Source organism: Lissotriton vulgaris, chromosome 3_1 (genome assembly GCF_964263255.1).
Source record: "Lissotriton vulgaris chromosome 3_1, aLisVul1.2, whole genome shotgun sequence".
Classification (NCBI taxonomy): Eukaryota; Metazoa; Chordata; class Amphibia; order Caudata; family Salamandridae; genus Lissotriton; species Lissotriton vulgaris.
This window is the reverse complement of record NC_141689.1, coordinates 1,761,501,626-1,761,514,941: the sequence shown is the minus strand read 5'-3', so window position 1 is coordinate 1,761,514,941 and position 13,316 is coordinate 1,761,501,626. Positions and strand designations below refer to the sequence as shown.

At 42.2% G+C, this 13,316-nt stretch overlaps 1 pseudogene; it reads left to right on the top strand.

The window, feature by feature from the left end:
* Positions 1–221: 221 nt before the first annotated feature.
* LOC147728419 (ATP-dependent DNA helicase PIF1-like) lies at positions 222–1,825 on the top strand (annotated as a pseudogene).
* Positions 1,826–13,316: the final 11,491 nt, after the last annotated feature.

Here is a 13,316-nt window from a genome sequence, read left to right as displayed (position 1 = left end):
AAGGATATTCAGTGAAACAAAGAAAAGGACATTTGATTAATCACCGAAAACTGAGTTGCGAAACTCCCGACTAAAGGGAATTTTGCTATTTAGCTCTTTTGCAACTTTTTAAGCCATGGCGTACAGAACTGGAACTACTTGGAGATTTTGACAGTTATAAAGATTCATTCAACGCAACTAGAAATACTATAGAATGTCCTGTTTTTACTAATTAACTGAAAATGTTTAACGACGAAATACAGCAAGAAGCTACAATTGCAACAGAGATTGCTAGAGACAGTTCTCAAGACAGTCATAGTTCTGTTTCGATGAGTCAGGATCCACTAGGAGAACCAATTTCCCAATATGAAGCAGCAACTGCCATGGATGAGGTGGAAAGATCTATGCAACAAGCTCAAGAGGATGTAATAAACTTAGAAGCATTGAAAAAACAACTAAATGTTGAGCAAAAACAAATATACGATCAAGTGACGGAACAGATTGAGCATGGTTTATATCATGAGGAAAAAGAGTGCTCATGTACGTCATTTAAACCTGTCCGACTGTACGTGAGTGGAGAAGCAGGAACTGGAAAAAGTTTTGTAATTAAAGGAATTGCAACTTATCTACAGAAAAGAACTGAGTCGTCACTGTCTTGTGTTGTGACTGCTCCCACTGGATTGGCAGCACATAACATTAAAGGGATTACTTTACATTGTTTATTGATGCTGCCAGTAGAGCATGAAAATACATTAGAATACCACAAGCTATCTGGAGAAGCTTGTTGTGAAGTTTCTAGAGGCTTTAAAAAAAAGAAACTTCTCATTATTGATGAGGTAAGCATGGTATCAAATTTAATGCTTGCCTTTGTGCATTTAAGAATGCAACAAATCCCTAAAACAGAGTATGATGTGTTATTTGGAGGCAAACACGTCATAGTTTTTGGAGATCTACTACAACTAACTCCTGTGAAAGGACAGCCACTTTTTAAAACAGTTACACATGAAGACACCAGAAAGTGCCTGGGAAGCATTGGAAATGTTAATATTTGGTCATATTTCGAATATTCAGAAGTCATTACAAATATGCGACAGGCAAAGGACGCTGATTATAAAAGTATTCTTGAAGATATAAGAATTGGAAAAGTGAGTGAACATAGCAACGAAGCTTCACAGGCACGATTACTTACAAATTTGTTTCCAAACATAAATATTCCCCCGCAGAATATATATAGAGAAATTGCTGAAAAGAAATCAGTGATATGCTTGATGCCAACTCTGAAAGAATGTTCAATATTCAATGAAAAAAATTTAAAGTTAGAAAATCAAGAAATTATAAAACTGGAAGCTATTGATAGAATAGAGCTTGAAGAAGCTAATATTATTTTGTCACAAAAGTTGAAGTCAAAATTGGCTTCTTTAGAGACATCAATATCTAAAACTGCTGCTTTAGAAAAGAATCTATATGCATGTATAAATTGTCGGATAATTTTACGACGTAATTTACATGTGGAAAGAGGTTTAGTAAATGGAGCAATGGGTAATGTTGTTGATTTTGTGAATTAATCAAATAGAGATGACATTGAATTTTTGAAAATCAAATTTGATGAAATTAAAGAAGTACAACAATTGAGTTGTTGTTTAGCACGATTTTTGCTTGTAAAAGATTTATATATCCACCGAAAACAGTTTCCTGTTTGTTTGGCATATGCGGTGACTATTCATAAATCTCAAGGTTTAAGTCTAGATTGTGCTTTGGTGAATATTGGAAGTACTGTGTTTAAAGAGGGTATGGCATATGTTGCTTTATCTCGAGTCAGAACTTTATCTGGATCATACCTGATTGATTTTCATTACACAAAGATTAGTGCAGATGTAAATTGTGTAAAAGAGTATATAATATGTTAAGAAGAGAACATGCTCCCAATGTAGCTCAATATCCAGTACTTGAAAACCGTGTGGTAAGTCAAAAAAGAAGATATGAGAAAAATTGTAGCGAGGTTGCAGAGAAAAGAAAAAAACTAGATGAACCAGTGATAGTAAGCAAAAAGAAAGAGGATTCTACTGAAGAGGTTGTTGGTTTTCAGTTTGAAAACAGTTCTGGTGTCAACTGCTATGCTAATGTAGTGGTTAATGTTGTTGTTTTTCTTGAAACATTACTCCAACAAATTATTGAAAATCGGGACAGTAGATTGTGTTGTTTGTTGAATTCTGTGTTTGAGAAATGTAGTAGTGATAAAACTAAAACAGAAAATGTTTCTGATATTCGAAATTTTTTAGACATATGTTCTGGTTTAAATGAATTTTTACAGAATATTCAGCAAGATTGTCAGGAATTTCTAATGTATATGGTTGTTGTATTGCCAGATGAAGGTATAGATATTGAAAATCTTTTTGGCCTTTCTTATTAATGGCAACATGACTGTGATAATTGTTCATTTTCAAGTAGTACAGAAATAGACACTGAAAGATTTACATATTTGACTTTACCAGACTGCAAATCAGTGTCTTTTGATAATCTAGTTAGAGAGCAAATCAAACATGGGGGCCTATTAGGATGGCGGACGGACCTGCGTCCGTCTGCCACCCCAGAGGAGGAGGGACCGTCCGCAGGGTCAGCGGCGGTCCCTCAGTGCTAATTAGGATGTGACCGCCACCCTGGCGGTCACATCCTGCATTTTTAACATTGCGGCGGGTGCTGCTTGAAGCAGCACACGCCGCAATGTTAAAAAAATTTTTTTCCTTTGCGTGCACGAAGTTGCAGGCACCACGTGGTGCCTGCCGCTTCGTGCATGCAAAGGCAGGGGGGTATCATAGGTACCCCCATATGCACCCCCCACCCCCCTTTACCCCTGGGGATCCGCAACAGGACCCCGAAGACAACACCGTATGCCTTTCCACGGCGGAAATGCCGCAGTGGAAAGGCATATGACCGCAGCTATCGTAATATGGCTGGCGGTGTCTGATAGACACCGCCAGCCATGTTAGAGCTTTTCCGCCGCGGTCGGAAGGTGACCACGGTGGAAAAGCAGCGGACGGAAAATAGATCCCCCAGCCATCCTAATCTGGCGGGGGTCTTTTTCCAGTGTGCAGCGGATAATCCACATCCTCCGGGCCAGTGGTGGCTTCCGCCGGCCCGGAGGATGCCGATTATCACGCAATTCTAATGAGCCCCATGGTCTGTACCCAATGTAACTCACAAATGTTATCAACATTAATAATACAAAGATATGGACAGTATGTAATTTTAATGCTGCAACGATGCAGACCTGATGGAAGAAAACTGACAACTTTAATGAAAAATGTTGTGGCTTCTCAACTATCAATATCAGGAAGAACTTTTGTAACTGTAAGAATTATTTTCCATGATAGTCTTTCTACAACATCAGGGCATTACACAGCTTATTTAAAATTTACAAAAGGCTGGACTCATTGTAATGATACTCAATTGATTTGTAAACAACGTTTGCCTTATGACTTACCAAATTCTTATCTAGTGTTTTTACAACCCAAATTGTAGGGAAAATAATTGGCCTGGGAAAATTACTGTTGTTAAGAAAGGGTAATCTGGAGTTGAAAAGTACTTTGTGAGTGAGGGTGATGAGGTTCAAAAATGTTTTGTAGTTGACGTAGAGGTAGTGTAAGTGTGTGATGTGGTTATCACAGGAGATGTTGATCATCAGTGAGGCAGAGCTGTTTTAGATTTGCTGTAGTTGTTGGAGATGTTGGTGACATTTTTTATTCCCTTGTAGAGGTTTCTTTTAATGGTATACAGCTCCTTGGAAAGATAAAGGATGAAAGGAGTGTGATGGGCGTAACAGATGATGTTGAGGTTCTGATAGCAAGCTAGTTGTGTAAGCTTCTATGTACATGATAAATAGCATTGGGTGGAGGTATAACCATTGTTAGATGGTACAAAAGATGATGGTGCTTTTGATTAAGAAGGTTGGGAGACGGACGCTTAAGAGTACTTTTAAGTATCTTCCAAACTAAGGATTACACACATACTATTTGGCCATGAGGAATGGTATATGAAACAAAAAATGACTATTTCGGGTAAATGTTTTTAGCATATGTTTGTACATTACTTTATTTAGAGTGTATAAAAAAGAAGTAATAATGTTTTGTTACTTTGTGATTGTTGGTAATATCCCTTACTTACGTAAAAAATTGCTGTTCGAAAAAGACATTTAAGATATCTTTTTTCTAATTGTTTCATTCATAATGAAAATGTTGAATGGGTTTTTTAAAGACAATCTTTTTGATTGTATTTTTTTTTTGCCCGCTGTTATATGATGAGTACTATTGAACTCACTGTTTTCAGTGAAATTCAATATATTCTAAGAACAGCAAAATATATACATAACATATTGTACAAATTATTTTGTATAGTGAAATATATATTATAACTCAATTTTTTCTTCTTTCCACAGATATTATATACAGATATTATATTTATTAAAAATATATTATTCACTTTTTATTATTTACAAGGAGAGTATGTCAAACAAAAAATACTTTCTCATCAATCTCTTACTTCTCTTAACCTTTTTCACTTTCTTCACAGTCTCTTACTCCACTTCCTTTGCTCGTGTTACTCTCCTTCCCTCACTCTCTTTACTCCCCTTAATTCACCTTTACACTCCTTCTCTCACAATCAGTACCGTTTCCCTTACCCTCACTTACCTTCTCCTGCTCCCTCCTTCCTCTCTGTGACCCTCACTTCTCTTTTCTATCTTCCTCCATCACTACCCTTCTTTTGCTCTATCCCTCACTCTTTTCTCTCTCCCCCTCACCCTCACACCATCCCTCACTCACTTTCAGTCACTCCCCTTCTCTAATTACCACACATGCTTTTGCTCACTTCCCTTCCTTTATTCCCTCCCTCACTCCCCTTTCCTCCATCTGCCTCTAAGTCTCTTCCTCTGTCTCAGTCACTATAACTGCCTCACTCTCTCACAGTCCCTCACTCTCCCTCTCTTTCTCTCTTTCACGGTCTCCCTCTCACTCCACCAATCTTCCTTTTCTTTCCTCTCTCTTTCCATGAATGTTTCTCTCTCACTCACTACTTTTTCCTCTATCTTAATATGCTTCTTTTTCCCTCACTGTCACTTCCCTTCACTCAATCTCACTCCTCTTCTCATACTTCATATTCTTCTCTCTGTGCATCACTCCTATTCTCTTTCACCTACTTCCATTCTCTCACTCCCCCTTACTCTCTTTCCCTCACTCCATCTGTCAATCCTCTTCCATGACTTCCCTTACCTCATTCACTTTTGCTAACTCCCATGTGTTTAGTCCCTCACTCCCCTTCACTCCATTTCTCACTCCCTCTCAATCACTTGCTCTCCCTCTCTTTCTCTCTCACTCTCTCTCTCTCTCTCCCTCACCCTTACTGTCTTTCTATTTCTGTTTCCTTCTCTCCTACTTTATTCCTCAGTCCCCTTTCCTCTCTCCTAATATCCTTACTTCTCTCTCATTCCCCTTCCGTCACCATCGTACCACCTTCTCTCCCTGTTACTGCCTTTCACTCACCCTCAGTACTTTTCCTTTTCTCACCTACCCTCACTCCCCTTCCTTCACTCCTCTTTGTTCACTCCCTCACTTCATCTCACTTACTCCCGTTTGTTTATTCCGTCCCTCACTTTTTTTTCATCCATGTTTCTCTCCCTGTCTCCTTCTGTCTCACTCACTCTAACTGCCTTACTGCTTTTCGGTTCCTTGCTCTCCCTCTCTCTCATTCTGTCCCTCTCTCCCTTACCTTTAAACTCCTTTCCTCTCTCTTTATATCACTCCTCCTCTCTTCCTCACTCATTTTCCCTCTGTCTTAATTTTGTTCCTTCTTTCTTATTCATCTTCCCTCACCCTCATACTCCTTCCCTAACTGTCACTGCCCTTCACTAACCATCACTCCCTTTCCCCCTCTGCACTTTATCCGATCTATATTTCTCAGCCATTCACTTTCCTGCTCCCTTTTCCTGACTCCCCCCTCGCTCTGCTTCTTTCACTCCCATTTCCTCACTCTCCTTCCTTTACTCCTCTTTTGTCACTCCTTCAATCCATCTCTCTTACTCCCCTTCATTCACTCTCTCACTCACTTTTTAATCCATGTTTGTCTCCCCTTCTCCCTCTGTCTCATTCACTCTAACTGCCTCACTCCCTCTCAGTCCCTTGCTCTCCCTCTCTGTCACTCTTTCTCTCTCTCTCCCTTACCCTTAATCGTCTTTCCTCTGTCTTTCTTCCATTCCTCCACTCTCCCTCACCCACTTTCCTTCTCTCTTAATTTTATTTCGTCTCCCTCATTCTCCTTCACTCACCCTCATACCCCTTCCCTAGCCGTCACTGCCCTTCACGCACCGTCACTTCCCTTCCCCCACTACACTTCCTCCTGTCTGTATCTCACACCCCTTCTCTTTTCCGGTCTCTTTCCCTCACTCTCCTTCCCTGATTGAAATCTTGACTCCCCTTCTCTCACTCCACTTTCCTAACTCCCTCCATCCCCTCACTCCACTTCTCTCTCCCTCACTCCCCATCTCTCACTTTCCCTTGCCCCCTTTTCTCATCCTTATACCCCTTCTCTCACCATTACTCCAGTTCTGTTACTTTCACTCTCTTTACCCTGCTCTACTTCTCCCTCTCCGTCTCTTACCCCCCTTCCCTTTCTCCGTGCCCTGCTCCCCTTTTCTCACTCCCCCTCCCTCACTCTCCTTTCCTTACTGCCATTCCCTTACTCTTTCACTCCCCTTACCTGTATCCCCCTACCCTTAGTCCTCTTGTTTCAGTCACTCTTTGATTCCCCTTTCCTTACTCATCATACTCCCCTTTCCTCACTCATTCTCTCAGTCCCTTCCTCCCCTTCAGTCATTTCAGTCATTCATTTACACACTACAAATTCATTCATACAGTATATAAGAAATACAGCTCTTCTTGGGGAAGTGAAGTTAGTTATGAAAATAACTGGGTTTTTTGTCTTTTTGTTTTAATTTTTTTTTGTTTTTTCAAAAAGTTTTATATATTTTTTGTAAGAAAAAAATAAACAGGAAGCGAAAAACTGCTCAATAGGAACAAAAAAAAAAAAGGTCTGCGGGACCATTGGTGCTGCCTAATCTTCATTTCGATTAAGTTCACACTCTGCTCTCCATAGAAGAGGATCTCGTAGCGGAAGTTGCATTTTATATGTACTTTAGCCAAAAGTGGCCGGACATCTAAACTTGATGTCGATGGAGATGCTGCTGATGATGAAGTGCTGGGGACAGCAGCTGGAAGTTCGGCAGGAAGGGCTCTTGTAGAAGCACGTGCAAGGTTGTGAGGATGCACATTCTTCACATGCCGCATCATGGTGTGGATGCTGAAGGAATATTTTTTCTTTGGGTCTCCCCTCGATAGCACACTTCCATAGATAGTTCAGGTTACCTTTGGTGCATTCACTTTCTTCTGCCCCTCTGGATAGCTGAAGAATTTCCAGATGAAGGACTCCTTCATCTTCTTAGTATTTGGCTGTTCTTCCACCAAGTCCACATCTGAGTCAGAAGAATCCTGTGGCTGCTGTTCTGCCCTTTTGATAAGAAGAAAAGCTGGAACAAATGAGCAAAGATCCTTCTCTCAGGACACTGAAAGAGATAATGAGGGAAGTGGGTGGGGTTTTTGAAGATTCTGGAAAAGAAACTACTATAAACCAATCAAAAGTGTTGTTTTCAAGTCACATGACTTTACGTGCGCACACGGGAGCGCGCACGGGAGTGCACACGTGGTGCGACCGTCGCATATAAATGACGGTTTACCCGAATTTCATAAAAGCTTTTAAAAACGTGAAAAGGAGGCAGGGAAGAGACTCCCTGACCCTCTAGGCCTTCTCAGGGGGTCCCTGAAGGACCACAAAGGGCAAAAAACCCATAAAAAAAAAAAATCACGAGGTGTGCGCACGTTGCTCGCACCCTCAAGGCTGAAGTGAGCCAAAAATAAAAGTGGAGAACGTGAAATGGGGGCAAGGTAGAGACTCCCTGACCCTCTAGGCCTTCTCAGGGGGTCCCTGAAGGAACCTGAAGGGCAAAAAAAGCTTTTTTTAGAACCCGCGAGGTGCGCGCACGTTGCACGCACCATTGAGGTAGAAGTGACTTAAAAACAAAAGTGGAGAATGTGAAAAGGGGTTAGGGTAGAGACTCTCTGACCCCCTAGGCGGCCTTCTCAGGGGGTCCCTGAAGGACCCGAAGGGCAAAAAACCCTTTTTCTTTTAAAAGAAAGAATCACGAGGTGTGCACACGTTGCGCGCACGTTGGAAAAAAACACAAAAAACAAGTTAAATAACAAATTTGAGTGTTTATATGTTCATTGAAGATGTAGACTATACTGTTCAACTTTATCCAAATCATAAAAATTAGCTGTGCCATTGCATATTACTGGATACAGTCAATCTATTACAATATACAAAGGAAGTTTGTAGAAAAATAAATATATAAAAATATAAAAATTGATACAGAAATTAGCATTTAAAAAACTTTAGGCATTCACTGAAAAAACCAAAGGTTTTACCATTGTTATAGTTAGAAATTAGCATTTTAAAAACCTTTGAAATTCACTGAAAAAACCATAGGTTTAACACACGTTATAGTTAGGAATTAGCATTTTAAAAACCTTGCAAATTCACTGAAAAAACCATAGGTTTCACACACGTTATAGTTAGAAATTAGCATTTAAAAAACCTTGCAAATTCACTGAAAAAACCATAGGTTTCACACACGTTATAGTTAGGAATTAGCATTTAAAAAACCTTGCAAATTCATTGAAACAAACCATAGGTTTCACACATGTTATAGTTAGCTGGACATTTCACTCATACAAAACCGTTGAAATTCCCCTGTTATAGTTAGTTCAGCTAACTATAACTCGCGTGCCCGCAATGCCCTGCTGATGACGTCACATATTAAATCACTCATAACATGGTCAGTGACATCACTCATAACATCACTGATGACATCTCAAATGACATCACTGATGATGAGAAATAAGTTGTTCTAAAGAATATGCGACCTAGAATTAGGTTGCCTCCGTGGCTGAGTTTGCCATCAAACTTTGTGAAGCAGAGACTGCCAAGGGTGTAATCTCTATTTGTTGTAAGTGTTAGAGACTCCTTTGGCAGAAAAATGTAGGCACCAGATAAGGTGCACATGGAAAGACGAAGCTCCACAGTAGTTACATGGGAGAACATAAGGGTTATATGGGGAAATTGTGATAATTTACGGTGAAGATAGTGACGACCAGTGGTTTAAGTGGGCCGGGTCTCACCCATGTACAGCACCAACAGTTTTTCAAAGGGGGCCTTGAAACGGGTCTCTATCGGGCTCTGTTTTGTGCCCTGCCACTGGGGGTCCATTTTCTGCAGTGACAGCAGGCACATTGATGTGTGCCTGCTCACACTGTTCACTTCTCACTAGTGGAGAAGTTACAGCATGATGTTATGCCGGGGGAGCGTTGTAGGGGAAGGGAAATCCTTTAAAGAGAGTAATTTTCTCCCTGGATTTCCCTTCTCTTTTTGAAAACTCAGGAGCAGCAACATTGTCGTGGTGCCACCAGGGCTTTAAATGGAAGCTTTTTTAATATTATATACAACGAGCCAGAGCTGCTGCTTATTTATCTTATGCAACTAACAACCATTGACAAAGGCAATAGTCCTGACTTCTTGTAGGTATGATGTTAGTTGTTGTGTCATATATCTGGATGCAATGATAGAATAGCAAAATACAAGTCGGGCGACAGAACAGATTTTTAGCGTATGTGTTTTTAAGCCACGCCCTTAAGTACATTGACCTCGCCCCCTTGAGAGAACCCCAGTTTTTTCATCCCACGTCACGCCCTGGTGAAGACTTTTGATTGTTTCACACAAAGTGGTGTTTAAGAAGATGTGGGTAAATATTACATGGTGTTATGTCTATTTCAATTAATGCTGTCTCTTTAACGTTGTGTACACGAGCATGAAAGTGTCTCTTATATGTAATACATGTTCTGCCGTTGTAACGGCTGTGCTGCATGCTCGTGGGAATGTGTTCATTCAAAGAGGTTGATGTATATAAATGCGCGGGCTGGCAGTCGGTGTGCATCAGTTGGTTACACTCTGCTGATTGGAAATAAATGTGCTTGTGTGGAAAATACTCACGCTTCGGTAGATGTTATTTTTAAGAGTGCCTTTGGACTTTTGCTACAGTAATCTATCCTTGCCTACTGATGTTTCACATGCAAACACAACAGGTGATGGACCGAATGTGGATCAATGTCACACACTCACCCCAGTCCAAAGATCTGGGCCCAAATCCATCGTTTTTTTGCACTCCACACCACCCTGGGTTAGACAATGGCGATATGCAAATCAGCTCTGACCCTGTGCCCCATGGGAACAGTCCAGTCCGAACTACAAAAGCCATGTCCTTCCCAGAACGGAATCAAGCATCCGAGGACCGGACCGGTTTCGAGGTAACACCTCTCATCAGCCCGGCTAGCTTGACTCCAGTGGTGTGGAGTGCCTGGGACCCACGTCTGGGCATCCCCAGCGCACTTAGGGCGGAATATGCAAACACAACAGGTGATGGACCGAATGTGGATCAATGTCACACACTCACCCCAGTCCAAAGATCTGGGCCCAAATCCATCGTTTTTTTGCACTCCACACCACCCTGGGTTAGACAATGGCGATATGCAAATCACCTCTGACCCTGTGCCCCATGGGAACAGTCCAGTCCGAACTACAAAAGCCATGTCCTTCCCAGAACGGAATCAAGCATCCGAGGACCGGACCGGTTTCGAGGTAACCCCTCTCATCAGCCCGGCTAGCTTGACTCCAGTGATGTGGAGTGCCTGGGACCCACGTCTGGGCATCCCCAGCGCACTTAGGGCGGAATATGCAAACACAGCAGGTGATGGACCGAATGTGGATCAATGTCACACACTCACCCCAGTCCAAAGGTCTGGGCCCAAATCCATCGTTTTTTTGCACTCCACATCACCCTGGGTTAGACAATGGCGATATGCAAATCAGCTCTGACCCTGTGCCCCATGGGAACAGTCCAGTCCGAACTACAAAAGCCATGTTCTTCCCAGAACGGAATCAAGCATCCGAGGACCGGACTGGTTTCAAGGTAACACCTCTGATCAGCCCGGCTAGCTTGACTCCAGTGGTGTGGAGTGCCTGGGACCCACGTCTGGGCATCCCCAGCGCACTTAGGGCGGAATATGCAAACACAACAGGTGATGGACCGAATGTGGATCAATGTCACACACTCAACCCAGTCCAAAGATCTGGGCCCAAATCCATCGTTTTTTTGCACTCCACACCACCCTGGGTTAGACAATGGCGATATGCAAATCAGCTCTGACCCTGTGCCCCATGGGAACAGTCCAGTCCGAACTACAAAAGCCATGTCCTTCCCAGAACGGAATCAAGCATCCGAGGACCGGACCGGTTTCGAGGTAACACCTCTCATCAGCCCGGCTAGCTTGACTCCAGTGGTGTGGAGTGCCTGGGACCCACGTCTGGGCATCCCAAGCGCACTTAGGGCGGAATATGCAAACACAACAGGTGATGGACCGAATGTGGATCAATGTCGCACACTCACCCCAGTCCAAAGATCTGGGCCCAAATCCATCGTTTTTTTGCACTCCACACCACCCTGGGTTAGACAATGGCGATATGCAAATCAGCTCTGACCCTGTGCCCCATGGGAACAGTCCAGTCTGAACTACAAAAGCCATGTCCTGACGTGGGTCCCAGGCACTCCACACCACTGGAGTCAAGCTAGCCGGGCTGATGAGAGGTGTTACCTCTAAACCGGTCCGGTCCTCGGATGCTTGATTCCGTTCTGGGAAGGACATGGCTTTTGTAGTTCGGACTGGACTGTTCCCATGGGGCACAGGGTCAGAGCTGATTTGCATATCGCCATTGTCTAACCCAGGGTGGTGTGGGGTGCAAAAAAACGCTGGATTTGGGCCCAGATCTTTGGACTGGGGTGAATGTGTGACATTGATCCACATTCTGTCCATCACCTGTTTTGTTTGCTACTGATGTTTCACGGTAGCACAACAATTCGTTGTTGACTGGGAGGAGGATGCAGAGGAAGGCCTTCTATCTCTATGAATCAGGAAGTTTATTAATATTCACCTCTTAAATGTTTACCTGAATGACCTTAGGTAGGACGGTGATGCTGGTCCTCCTTAACTTGTGATGCACATTGAATACAGTCATAAATGAATAAGGCATAATAGGGTAGGCTGTTGTAGCTCATCAAATGAAAAGCTTTATGTGCTTTGTTCAACATATTTCCGCCTTGAACAATGTGCACTAGCATGCTGTCAATATTTCCATTTCCATTTATATAACACGCTAATTCCATCGGTCTCTGGGTGCATTCTGATCCAATATAATCAGTGGTCTATTGGCGCATCCAGATCCAATCTAAGCTACCACTTTTAGATTGCAAAGCTCTATATAGTTTAGAACAAAGTAATTTTATCATTTCATGACACCGTCAGAATTTAGGAAAATATTTTTTATGGTGACCAGGAACTGTACTGGTTGGTCAGCCTCTAATAGCATCATATTGTGTCTGAAAATTGGGTAAATGTGCGATCTGAGTTTCTTTCACAAGTCTAGATGGGGTGTAATTTTGAAATGTTTCACTCAACTTACAACCAACACCCACTGTCATATCTGCAGTGTACCCTCAAAATGTGTTTTAGATTTTGGTTATGAAGAGCAGGGAGTTTCACACTGAATCTTTTTACCACCTTAAAAATCTGTACTACTGGACTGCCATGGTGGTGGGGAGTGGAAGGGGGAGGGGTGGCCTGCAGGAACTAATTTGTCAAGGCCCCTCATTTTACAGGGCCTGGAATTTCAATCACAAAACAGCTCTGCTAAGCAGAAGTGAATGGAGTTTTATAAAAACAAGATACCAAGGTTAGGCTGTGTGTTGGACCAGACCCTCTCTGCAGGGTCACACTAGGTTTTTGTCTTGCTTTGCTGATCCCTTTTTCGTTGGCTTTTAGGACTCTGCGCACTTTACTCCTCTTAATCAGTGGTAAAATCCTTGTGCACTCTCCCTAAAACATGGTAAAATTGGCCTACACCTGATTGCTACCATTATTTTACTTATAGGTCCTTAGAAAATAGTACTACATATACCCAGGGCCTGTAAATCAAATGCTACTAGTGGACTGCGCAGAAATGAATGTGCCACCCACTAAACTAGACCGGTAAAATATTTCTCAGGCCTGACACTTCAACCTGTAGTGCATTGTTAAACTGCCATTTTGACCTGGCAAAATAACCCTTTTGCTAAGCCTATACCTTCC